This window comes from Corvus brachyrhynchos, unplaced genomic scaffold, assembly GCF_000691975.1.
Source record: "Corvus brachyrhynchos isolate BGI_N302 unplaced genomic scaffold, ASM69197v1 scaffold230, whole genome shotgun sequence".
Lineage (NCBI taxonomy): Eukaryota > Metazoa > Chordata > Aves > Passeriformes > Corvidae > Corvus > Corvus brachyrhynchos.
This window is the reverse complement of record NW_008235744.1, coordinates 377,899-391,253: the sequence shown is the minus strand read 5'-3', so window position 1 is coordinate 391,253 and position 13,355 is coordinate 377,899. Positions and strand designations below refer to the sequence as shown.

At 38.4% G+C, this 13,355-nt stretch overlaps 1 long non-coding RNA gene across 1 annotated transcript in view; it reads left to right on the top strand.

Moving 5' to 3' along the window:
• LOC108449876 overlaps positions 1–11,341 on the top strand; it is a 31,145-nt gene extending 19,804 nt beyond the window's left edge. Inside the window, exon 3 of the long non-coding RNA XR_001866170.1 lies at positions 9,783–11,341. This is a non-coding gene — a long non-coding RNA (uncharacterized LOC108449876). The remainder of the gene's footprint in view (positions 1–9,782) is intronic.
• Positions 11,342–13,355: the final 2,014 nt, after the last annotated feature.

Sequence of the window (13,355 nt, the reverse complement as noted above, 5' to 3'; positions counted from 1 at the left end):
TGACATTTTTTTATGTATCAGCATTTTAGAACTTACAACCTTAGGATTACTTTTAGATATATCAGTCACAGTATTAGTTGTAATGTGAGGTATAGGCACTGCTTTTACTCTAACTTAGTTTTACCTGTCGAGATACACATCCTGTGTTCACCCATCTATACATTCATACCTATACATACGAACACGTAATTATACAAAAGCCATTGCTTTCAGCAATGATTTTAATGCTATTCAGCATTTCTTGCTGCGCCCCTCTCAAACTTAGGTGCGTCTACATTTGTGAGATAAAAACACATTGATTTTAAATCTGGTGGATGCAGAGCCACAGAGTAATTCAGCCAGCAGCATTTCCAGCGTGAGGCTGCATGTCCCAGAGCCCTGATGGGCTGAGAATAGCTTTGTCAGGGCAGCTCGGCTTGGGAGCCTTTGATACTGTGCTAAGTTCAGTTTAGAGTATTTACTGATACATGTCTTCAGCAACTGTCAAAACTGCTTGGAGCTCTGAGATCCAGGCTTTTTCAATCCCAGTGACCAGCCAGTCTCCCAAGGCACGAAAAGCTGCTTCAGGGTAGCCATAGCCCAGAAATTCACTTTGTGTGACCATAAAAAAAGGGGGTGGGGGGAAAGGAAATTTTGCTGGGAAAAAGGCTGAAGCAAGGTGTCATTGTGTCACACTTTATTTGCTGTGCTGTTACCACTGTTCCTCAGAAATGGAAACATAGCACAGGCAGAATTGATTGAGAAACATCTGTTTACTATAACTGTTTACTCTGGATGGGTCAGCACCGCCTGGATTTATGGCATACTGAATGTTGACAAGCATTTCTTTTTTTTTTAATCTTCAAATTCAGCATATACCTAATTTAAAATTTTCCTTTTAAGATTGAATTTTGTGCCCCTTAAAATGAGATATTCATGCCCGAAAGATGACCTGCTGTTCTCAGGGAGAGAAAGGCAAACCATTAGAAAAGAAGAGGATTTCTTGATAATCAAGGACACCTGTGATTCTGTGTTGCTTTCGAGAGCACAAAGACCTATAGATCTGCTCTTTCTTCCAGAGTAAAATGTCTGTGATCCATAAGAAGCTCCAATCCTTCCTTTTTCTCACCCCAAAGCGAAAAAGGGAAAGAAAGAAAATTATATTCCATCAGATCAGCTGCTCTCTGTTTCTTCTTTAAAAAGCTGAGGATGTTGCTATTTAACATAAAACCTTGTGACCTTACTGCCGCTGCTGCTTTGAAACACCAAGCTATTTAAAGATGCAAATTGCAAACAGAGGGAAAACATCAGAAGAACCTGTCTCGAAATTAGTGTGTTTGACTGTAAATTAGCTAGCTTAATCGAACTTGCAGGAAGTAGATTTTCTAGTCAGAAACCTGGTTAGAGATTTTGTCCACCAGGGCTATTGTCAAAGTGTACAGGACCTTTGGGAGCACAAAAATTAGGGCTCCATGTAACACCCACAGTATTGTGCTTGTTTTTATTTGCTTATATTTTAGACTAAAATCCTTCAACACAAGAGCCTTATGTGATGCATTAATAAGCCTTAGTTCAGACAGACTGAGGAACTGCTGAGGTTTCAGGTCCCCACGTTCTTAGACCAAGGAAATGATGATGTTCAGTCAGCAAGGGCTGTATGTGTGCAGGAACGATGCTTATCCATTCATCCAAGCGTGGAGGGGACCCTCTGCAAACAGACTTCTTTCTTTCATCAAGGAAGAAAGACCTCAGCTGCCCATGTCACACTCCTCTATAGCACTGGGATTTGCATTGAGAGGAGCTCTATGGGCAGGGTGATTAAGATGAAGGAGTGGGACGGCCAAGCAGCTGCTGGTGGAAGCAAAGTGCCTCGGTCAGCATGCGCCCATCCTCACAACTCTGCAAAAGCTTCTTGGCCAGAGGGTTCTCACTCTGTTTACTAATTCCAAGACCTCATTGCCAGATCTGTTCAGGGACAGAGCGAATATAGTCCATTACCTTTCCTTTTGCAAGAAAGAGGAAACTGAAGCCACTGCTCCAGGTCTTTCTGGAAAATACCTGTATTTCTGAATGCATGCATACTTGTCATTTGTGACCAGTACATAGCCTGGAAATCAAAGGCATAACAAAGTAGATATGCCACATCCTGATGGTTCAATTTAAAAGCGCTGAGTGTGCCATATGAACACAAAAATGTTTTAAATATGAATTTTAGTAAGTCCATCTCCCATGTCTCCACCAGTTGTGTACAGCAATGTAATTTATTTGCATGAATTTGTGTTGCTTTCCTGGCATTAAGAATGGGAACTTCATGGTGCTACCACTGGAAAAATAACTTGCCAAGGTAAAGGGTATGTGTTGAGCTTGCAAAGCTCAAAGCTAAGGACCAAAGAAAAATCATTAGCTAATAAAAACATGTAAGGAAAATTTCACACAGAAATTGTTCAGAACAATGGAAGTGTTTGAAATTAGGACTGTAAATAATCTTCAAACAGAAACATCTGAAGATTCAGAATTCTGTTTTCTATTTTATCAGTAGGATTTCTGGACAGGTGCAGTTTGAAATCAACCAAGATGATGTTGTTAGGTGCCCCTGTTTGGATTTAGTAGTCTAGCCAGTTACTAAAGCAGCACATTGGTTTAGATGTTTAGTTTAATGGAGAGTTCTCAATGAAGAAAATGAGAGGTTTGTCTGAGTAAACGAAAATTAGCATTCTGTATTGCTTTGGAAAAGATGTAGTTTAAGAAGAGTAGAGGGTTTTTCCAAGTCTTATAGGAAATTGCTGAAAAATAAAGGACTAAATAGTATATTTGTGGAAGTTGATGAAATTGGAAATGTTTCATACAGAAGGTATTTTCATTAATATCTCCATTTTTCAGGTCCAGAGATTTCTATTGTTGTATCGTGTAAGAGTCATTAATTCTCAAATGATATACAAATATTTTACTCCTACTTTCATTTGATTCAGGCACTATATTGCCAACTATGTCCAAGAACGAATATATCCATAGAAGCATTCATACTTATAATAATGGAGAGAGCCCTGTTGCAGAAGATTCACTATTAGGAAACATACTGATGCTAACTTTATCTGTTCCTCTGCACAGAGATATTTCCAACAAAGAAAGCCTAAGGAAAGGCTTTTATTGTTATAATTCTACTTCCACAGTGAATGTATCTTTTGATTGGTGTAAACAGCACAGATAAAATAGATATTTTTCACATTTACTTTTTTAGCACTAAAATTTCTGTGTCTCTAAACTTCCATGAAGGCTTAGGGTAAAAATTCCTTAAAACATTTCCTATTCTTCATAATTCTGCTGGCAGTGCTGTAGAATCACATCCTTTATAGGTATCTGTCACACTGTGATAGTGTGATACCACTTTTTCGCTCGCTTTAGTCCAGCCCGTCATAAATTTAACTTCCAGGAAATAACTTGTATTGTAAAGTGCTACATTCACTTTCAAGCTACACATTCAAATGGTGTGATTCTGTTTTCCATCTTTTATAGGTAAGAAACTTGAGTTTTGTACTACCAAGAAATGTTTAAAGGTGTAAGTGCTGAGGACATTGCCTTTACTGAATTTGCCTTATAAGAATACTGCATAAGCACCACGAATACTAGCTCTCAGACATATATATTTTGTAAAATTTTCATTCACAAAGCAAGTAATTTCCATGTGTCTGTGCACATACCAGGTTAGCAGGTTATAAAAGTGTCAGTTCAAAATAGGAGATTCGGTTTTCAAGGTAAAAAATTAGAAACCCAGCATTTTCCCTGATAATATTTGGAAAAAAGTTAAAGAGTGGGGAAATAAGAAATAACTGTATTTCATAGAGGAAAGTTAATTCTAGGGTTAAAGCATTTAATTTTTCTTATCTTTTTTGATTGCTTGGTCTGCAGCTTTCTCAGCAGAACCCATACATGCATGACTTAATTCTGACTACTTTTGTTAGAATGAAACAATAATCAATGTATAATTCCTGTTTATAAAAGAAATACGTCTAAACACTATGCAATTAGTCTTTTGTAAACCAGCAAACAGTATCCATAATACACAGTTATCAAAATCCACTGTAATAATTTTTAAATCATCCAAAACACAGAGAAAATGAAAATGTGAGGACAAATAAAGCAGAAATTTAAGAAATTGATTACCAGTTGGATCTAAATTTGAAGGAAGTAATGAAAATTTCTTTATGCTGTTCTATCTGCTACATGCCTTATTTGTGTTTTAAAGTGTAATTCACACCATTACAATGCACAAGTTAACAGTAATCCCTAAAACAGTGGGAGTACTATGTTTCCCTTAAGACAAGGAAAGGCTTGTAAAATGTTTGAAAAAATGTGTTGCTGAAATAAATGGCAAATTTTTGAAGAGAAAACAAAAACAGAATATAGAAACTGCTGGTCTCCTAGGTAAACTTAAGTATTGACAGGTCTGAATTAATAGAGACTGTTTTTCAAAAGGTTCAGTGTCAGCTATATATTGCATTTACTCTTTCATTCCTACACTACTCTTAAGGGGATTGCTTGATTCCTGACCTGTATGACAGAAAGAAACTTTGCTGTATAATAGAGAAATAATGTCTATTTCATATTCCAAAGCAGAGCCAAATACCAAAGTTCTATCATTTTAGCATTTTAAGGGGATGTACAGATGGGGGTATATTGGACTCAGTTCACAAAACAATTATGGAATTCTTTATTTGCATCTTCACTGGGCAGACACTAGCTCCTGCTAAAACTGGATTTTAGTCCTGAACCTCTAAGTATTCAACAGAGGGCAGGTTAAAAAGTGCAAATGAGTACTCACTGTGAGTTATCTCCTGAGGGAAGGTGTTGGGGAAGTGTGCCAAGGAGCCTTAAGACTACAGTAAGAATATATATTTAGTGTCAAAGTAGCACATCCTTTGCAGTGCCCTGAAATAATCCTACAAGGTATTCTCCTGAGGCTGAGTTTAGTCTCAGGACAGATAAGTAGCAGCTGCCAAGACCTAACTGAATGCAGAAATGCTTTACTATACCCACTGCCCTAGAGTTTTATCAGACAAGAAATACAGCATTATTTGCCACATATATAGCCTGATGAAATTCAATGATCATCTTGAGCTGGAGACGGCACCTATTAACTACAGTTTCTTTGAAAGCCAAAAATTATGCTCAGAATCTTATACAAAAATTAAGAAAAGCTGACTCTTCAGACACATAGTTACTGAAAACACAATTTGTTGTCCCTCTGGTATGGTTCCAGAATTGTTACAGAATTTCACAGTTCAGTTAATGATTTTGGTGGCAGGAAAAGTTTAGAGACTGTTCAGTTATAATGTGTGTAATATTTAGTTTGTTTGAAATGTGACAAGTTTTTTGGGTTTTTTTGAAAGGGTACAGTGAGCCATATTTTGATCTTCAGAAAACCGCTGCATCTTTATAAAATTAAAAAACCTCAGAGACCAAATTCTTGATTGGTTTTGATTTGGTTTTAGCTTTGGTTTTGTTTTTTTTATTTGACATGACTCTTGCACTATTTTATTTCCTTCTTCCCCCCCTCCCCCCCCTTTATATAATTTAAATTGTAATATGATTGTAAATAATCATAGTACAGGAAAATTTTCGAAATTAATTCCAAATATTGAACTGTGAAAACAAAAATAGTTCTTCATATATAAGGCTTTAATATTGCATTTATTTAATTTCAGACTCAAGTATCACTGAAACAAAAATTATTAGGATTTTTTTCTTGTCCTTTAAAAATACATTTTAAACAGAACTCACCTGCTATTTGTCTCACCCCCCTCCCCAAGTTTGGAAAATGCTGGAGATTAGACCTACAAAACTGGATGTTATTAAGCATACATCTAACATGTAGATAGCTGCACTAAAACTAGATTTTCTGGTTAAATTAGTGAAGCTAAGTGGAGGTGGCATATAAAACTTTGTTGCAATACTTGAATATATTCTATATATCCTATGTAGGAGATTCTAAGTGACAGGAAAAGATGGTTTAAACAGAATAGCCCAAGATAAAGGATCTTCGATTTAGTCATTATTTTTCATTTTTGTATCCCTCTGGGCTTTTTCTTCCTCACCTCCAGACTGGTGAGGTTCCTACATACAGACATCATAAGTGGAACAGTTAATTCATCTACATGCAATTATTTCTTACAGTCAGTGGAACTGCTGCAATGAGTCAGAGTTTGCAAGTTTGCTCTCATCTTTCTGGCAAGGAGTACCAACAGTTTCACAAGAAAGTCCAATTTCCCAAGTCACAAATCTCAGCCCAATTTTGCTGATGAGTTTGTGCTTTTTAAAGTATTTGAAAGCTGAAGGTTTGAGTTTCATCAGATAAAGAAGCCCAACCCTCCAGGGTTTGACTTTTACGTGTTTTAAGTAGATGAAACAGTGGCTTTTAAATTCTTTGCACTATACGACTTCTTCTTGAGCCCGTAGCTTTGTTGCCGGCGCCAGACTGACCCGAGACATTAACAATGCTATGTCTGCTCTCCCAGTTGTGAGCAACATGAATTTTAGCTTTGCCAATGTCCTGTTCCCAAGCATGGAGCAAATCCAGTTGGCTCTGAGCATCTCATTGTGGGAACAAAGTTTTGCTCATTTTGTCATTGGTATTTCAGGACTGTTCTTACATGCATGCACATGCACACACACCAGTTGTTGTTTCCACACTTTCTCTAACAAAAGGAGAGCTGTTGTCACAGTTTTCCTCCTCTCTTGGTTGTATTTGTCGGGCAAAGATCATCATGCTCTGATTTAGTGTTTTCAAATAAGTGTGCCCTCTGGTGCAGTGCTCTATTGAGAGACAACATAGCCCAGGCAGGAGAGTTCAGCATGGCCACTAATAAAACACAAGTGCTGCTTTGTCAGGCCACGAGTGATTACTTGAACAAGTGCCAACCAAGAAACCAAACATTAGAGCGCAGCTCTTCAGACCCTCAAGACAAAGGGCCAATTGACTTTCCTCATTAGTTTTTGTGCCAAACATGTAAACACAGTTTCCTCTCTATCTTCGATGCTCAAAACATGCCAGCTTGTTAACATCTTGGGTGGTATGGTGGTTTATGAGCTTGTAAAGACTATTATGTACTGGTGGGTTTTGTCTGAATTGAATAGATTGGCTTATCCTAAGGACGCCCGAAACTGGCATCTTTTTGACAATTTAGAAATTCTATCTTTGCTCTAATAGACTGATGAAACTGCGTGAAAGAAATTTAAAATGCACATGATTTTTCACTGGCACACATGCATGTTAAAGCTTTGTTAAAATTAGGGTTGGTCTCTGGCTCACTGAAAAATAAAAACAAAACCCTGCCAAACTGATAAGAGAAGCTTTGGCTACATAAATTGCCTGATTAAACCTGGTATGTAACCACAGTGCAGAAATCTCACTGAGATTTTTTGCTTGGTATTCTTTATTTTACACTGCTTTTATTTAGGGGACCTCTGACATTTTAACTTCCTATGCATTTACTCCGGTCTTTTTTGTTTCCAAATGCTGTGACTATACAAGATAATGGAAATTGGAACAATTTGAAACAACCTGAAATGTTTGTGAAAAGTGTTGAATTTTAGTCAATGCACTGGGAATGTTTTCTGTCTTGGAAATCCCTTTCATATATGGTGTGACTGCTGGCATATATGGTGTGACTGCTGATATTCTACCAAAGTAAAACACTGAGGGTTTCTTAATGTGGCCACTTTATAAACAACTGTGAATGGTGGTGAGCTTAATGAGCTGGCTTCCCTTTTCAGTTCTGCAAATGATATCCATACATTTTAGCTGAAAACTGGAGCTTTTTTTTTTCCACTGTACAAAAATATGATGAGGTTTTTAAAAATGAGACTGATTATTAAGAGAAAAACAACTGAAACCCTCTATTTAACTCACATATCCAACTAAAATTGAAAGGAATTCATTTGCCAGCTTCTGTTTATATTGAAATAAAGAATCATGTAACTTCCCATCCATGGGTCTAATGAGAATTACATTATTGTCAATGAAGAAACGGTGAGAAATAGGCATGAATAAATTATTTTGAATTTCCTTTTAAAGAACTAAAAGATAAGAAAGGGAAAGAAGAATAATACAGGTGTTCTGGGATTTTCTTCAGCTCTCTCTCTCTCTCATACACACACACACACATAGAGAGAGAAAGATACATATATCTTTTAAATAAAGGATCGAGCATGGATGGAACTATCTGCAGGCAGGGCAGTGACCCCAGTGGGAGCCCGGCTGCTGCTTTGCTCAATGAAACTAAATGAAAGAAAAGGCTACATTTTTGGTGGAACCTTGGCAGCCAGATCCTTGCATTGAGATTCTCAGTGCCAGTAAAAAATTATTATTAGCCGAACATGAAAGCAAATGTATGGAATCTAATGGCATGTAATATGATGTCTAATAATGAAACTCCAAGTGTCTGCTCCTGGTCTGTCCCACAGGCAAGAGCCCCCATTGTCCATGTCTCTGGCTACGAAACTTCTGGCTTGCAGAGTCTTTAGCAGGTGGCTGAGTAGGCACACAGGCTCCTCACCTCTTCCCCCTTTCCACTGCAAGGTTGGTTGCGTGAAGTTTGGAGGTGCTGTCTGCAGCTTAAGATTTCTGCCTGGGTTCTGTGTGATTCAGGTCTCAGTCTGCAAGCTCTGTCTCTTTGAGGCTTCCCTGCATCATCTTCAATTAACCCTAACCCAGGAGTGATAGCAGAGTGCTGTTAATCATCCTCAAGTAGATGGACAAGCAAATGTCTTCCACCCAGAGCAAGCTGGTTTTCCAAGGCAGGTCTGTGCAGGAATGATAAGGAAACAATCTCTCAGCTACAGATATGAGCCACCTGAGGGGGCTGATGGTGGGAATCCTGCAACAGATTAAGTTTCAGATACTTTCAAAGAGTGGTACCCATACTATTCACCTTGAGGGAAAATGATACAGAGAGTGATGTGCCTTCCTGGGGAAAAAAAACCACCTCTGGTACACCACCAGGGATGGATGAGCAAAGCTGAGGGGAATTTGGTCTGCAGAAGATATTAAAAACACTGTGCAGAATTGTGGTTTCATTCCCAGGGACACTGTCAGGTGCTTGCACAGGTTCAGGATGGACTCCCAGAGGGCCTTCATCATGGTCTGGGGAAAGGGGCAGGGTTAAATCATAAAGAGGTCCACAGGGTCAGTGCTCAGTCCAGGACAGATTGTGAAACAGGAGTTTCATTTCCCAAGAAGGTTTTATTGAATTGCCTCCTCACACAAAATTGTACTGAGAGACTCAAAGCCTGTCCAGTGCCTGGACTCTTCTGAGGCTCTTAAGACTTAAATTGCTCTGGGAACAGCTGCAAGTGGGTCCAAACACTGAAGACTTGTGAGCGTCCAGAATGATCTGAACAATTTCTATGACAGCTGGCAGCTAACTCTCAAAAAAGCCCCCTGAAATTTTCTCAGTGTTTCAAAACTATAGCTGCCTTTGGAATTTAAGGAGTTTTCCCTGCAAGTGGAGCTTCTTCCAGGCTTCTCAGTGCTACAGGTAAAGCTAGCTTCCAAAGCAGATTCTCAGTGCAAGGGGCAGTGACAGATTTGGAGGCAAAGTGCGTGTAAGGTCCATATGAGTAGGGTAGGCAGCTACTGGTGAAATAAAAGAATCAGTAAGATTAAAGGTACTCGTGGTGATGGTTCAGAAAAATATGAGTGGGGGTCTCTTGTCCTCTCCTTCCTCACACTTCATCTCCCTTGCTCATTGCCTTAGGTTACAGGAGTCTCAGTTCCTCCCTGTGTTCCTCCCTCTCCTTCTTCACAGATCTCTACTTCCTCCTTCAAGCCACTGACTTCCTTCATCTTGATCCTCCCCCAAGAAGAAGTTGCTCTCCCATATCGAGGTACAGAGACATTTCAGTCATTCAAGTTCTGCTACGTGCTGGCTGTGAGGTTGCCATGGTTTACTCAGAAATGGATCTTCTGGATATTCCAGATTTTTGAGGTAATGTGGGCCTGCTCTCGGAGTAAGTAAAGCTACTGTCTGAAGCACATGATAACAGCTTTTGCTCAGGACTGAATTCGTATATATGACAGTCTGAGACAGCTGCAGATATTGCAGGACAATTGTCCTGTGTTGTTCTTTATGTTGTGTTTTCCTTCCGCCTTTCCTTTTTCATTCTGCCTGGATTTGACTGAAAATATCATTGTTACAAACAATATTTTCTGTAACACATTGGATTTGACCTAAAACTGAATTTGGCTCTGTACCCCTGTATCAAATGTTTGTTTTATAACCCTCTTAGCCTTTTCACTAAATTTCCTCTATAGAAGTAATAATTTCAAAATGTGTTTCAAATAGCTGTACATTTTTGATTGCCTGATGTTCAGGGTGAGTACATTAATACTGTTCAAAATGCTGTTTGCAGTATTTCGGGCATCTCAACACTGGAATTTCAGCAATCGAATTTGACCTACTGAACCCTGCACGCAAATCCCTTGAATCGATTGCACCACATAAAGCAAAGTCTGCTGTAGTGTTGCTGCTAGAGTGAAAATTGAAGAGTAGGTTATTGGTGCTCTTTTGCTACCAAGTTCACCGTGACAAAATCATGAGCTCATGATAGACCATATAATGAAACTCTCAGCATTTTGATGTAGAAGCTAAGACCAATACCTTGACCTTTCAGGACTAGCAAAATGGATACAGGAATTGTGGAAAAGGTGCCTGTTCTTATCCTAAGTCAGGCAGATAGATAGGGCCATTGTGGACAAGAAACACCATTCTAGATGTTTTACAATGGTTTCCTACTGAATTTCAGCATTGTAGTGAAATGGTGAATTTCAGGCAAAATGAATTTCAAACATCACTGTGACAGAATAATCACTGCATAGGGGCAGGGAAGAGAGTCCCTGTGAGAAATCACTTTCTGTTAGCTTTGTCACCAGCTAACTGCAAAACAAAACGATCATCAGTAGATCAGAAAGATGAAAATTTAAGTTAAAAAGAAAAAGGTATAAAAGCATATATATCTGCCTTGCTTCCAGATTTAGGCTCTATCTGAGTGTTACTCATCTGATCATCTGCAGCAGAGTTTGTTGTTAGAGATTTGTAGGTTCTCAGAGGAAGGGAGATTGCTCAAGTTCTAGCAAAAACAACTGGTCAAAGTATGCATTAAATCACATTGGAAGCATGTGAAAATTACTTCTTAGATTCTTCAAGTTTTTCTCCTCCTTTGTGTATACAGCAAAGTAGCACAAAATGCCATTTATGAGGTCTACTGGTGAGAAGAATGTATATGACAGTAGGTGTCGGATTCTTTTCTTGGTAGGGTTCATCCTCTCTTCTTCAAATCCTCAGTGATTATGTAGTGAATTATTAATGGCAAGGTAAATGCAGTTATTCTGGTGGAAAAGAAAAAAGATGTGTACTGTTATTATGACTGAGAAATTGTTACATGGAAAAAGGATAGGCTGTCATTTACAAACCATTTTTCTATTTAAGGTTCTCTCACTCTCTTATTCCTCCCTAAGTAGTTTCACATAAAATTGAGAGACTGGGAGAAGGATGAAATTTCTTATTTAAAGGTCACTCAATGCAATGGAGGGACTCCTGTTGGGCCTACCCTTGCAATGCTTCCTCAGAGCAGGATCATGTTCGATCCCTTTTGGGTCAGGGCAATCAGAATAAAGACTATCCAAAGACATTTGGTAAAGGGGATACTATCACCTTTTATTTTTATTTTTTTTTAATGAAATAAAAAGATGATGATTTTACGGAAGAAACCATTTTCAATAAGCCTAGTCAGAGAAGTGAAAGAGAGTCTAGAAATATGATCCCCAGAAAAACAGTCTATGACTACTGGTATTTAAATAGTACAGGATACAAAGAAATATCCTTTTTTTCTTCAAGTGCCTCCCCAAATTGCAGGGGTGTTACAGACATTTCGTGATACTGATTGAGCGTTTTATTGATTTGAGAATATTTTCTCTCTGGTGTAAACAAAACAATTCAAATTCTCTAAAAAAGCACAGAAATTAGTATTTTCCTATTTCTGAATGCTTTGTCACCTGTAGTTTATCTACCTCATATACTTTTGTCCAATCTTCCCCATTGACAGCCTTTGTATGTCATCTGCACTCAAACCAGAACAAGTAGAACTATGGTGTGATCTCTTTGTTTATAAGATTACTATTTATACTCTATTGCCATCCTTGCTTATTGAAGAGCACCTGGCAAAATGGGATCCCAATCTGCTTTCAGGCTGTAGGAATACTCACTACAATGTGGCAACAACACAGTTAGTTTCTAGATGCCTGTGCACATACATAAAGAAGTTCTGTGGGTTTCAGAGTAATATGTTACTCTTCTAAAAAAATCTTATTTTTCTTTGAAGCCAAGCTTTTTAAGGAGTTAGAAATATAGTCTTTGTTCTTTCTAATGCGCAGTTTTATTCTTCTCATAGAAAATAATCATTCTGCTTTATTAAACCCATAAAAACTTGAAGGTTACAAAACCTACTGGAGAATGTTTGCACTCAACAGTGCCTTTTTCTAAGTAGCAGTGAGGGTGGCTGCATAGTTAAGATTTCTGATCTGATCATTTATTTAAGCTATTACATGATTGAATTTTGTTCTGGTTTGTATGCAGGCAGCTTCTCCAAGTATGTTAGAGGTATCATACACTGAAATTCCAAAGTGGGTGCAGGGCTCCCTACTTTTGTTCTTCTGCACTGATAGTTTTTAAAATGAAAGCTTTAATCTGTATTATATAGGATCATTAATTTCTGCATTTTACACTTGAGCAACAGCATTCTGATTATCTGCTGCAATGAAAAATAAGCAGCCCTGCTCCTGCAGACTTAATTACTTACTGCAGGGCCCATCCCTTCCTAGTTATGGCACGCAATCTGTAAATGGGGTCAAAAACATTATTAAAAACCAAATTACCCACTGGATGGAGAAAACAAACATACAACTGTGACCTAGAGGACCTCACCAACATAAGAGGCAAGGCTAGCTGCACACATTACACAGCTCTGCTCTCAGACAAGAGAATAAGCAGCCAGATGAGCTCACCACCCAGGATAGCCATGCATGCTAGCATGGTATAAAGTGTGTTCTGCCTAAGAGTTTTATAAACAGCGGAAGTGACTGATATGGAAATGCACCCAAGTGCTTTGGAGAATGTGCCTGCTGAAGAGGTGCCTAGATACAGTGGGGATTTCTAGAAAAGCTGATTTTAGCAGGAAGGACCAGGAATGGTTCCCTAAAATCTCACTGTGTGGCCCTCTTGAAAATTAAGCTCTGCATACCAGATCCTTGTAAAAGTGTGATTCAGCCTCGAAGAAAATTAGATACAGACTTTCAATAAGGTAAATATATTGTATCTACAATT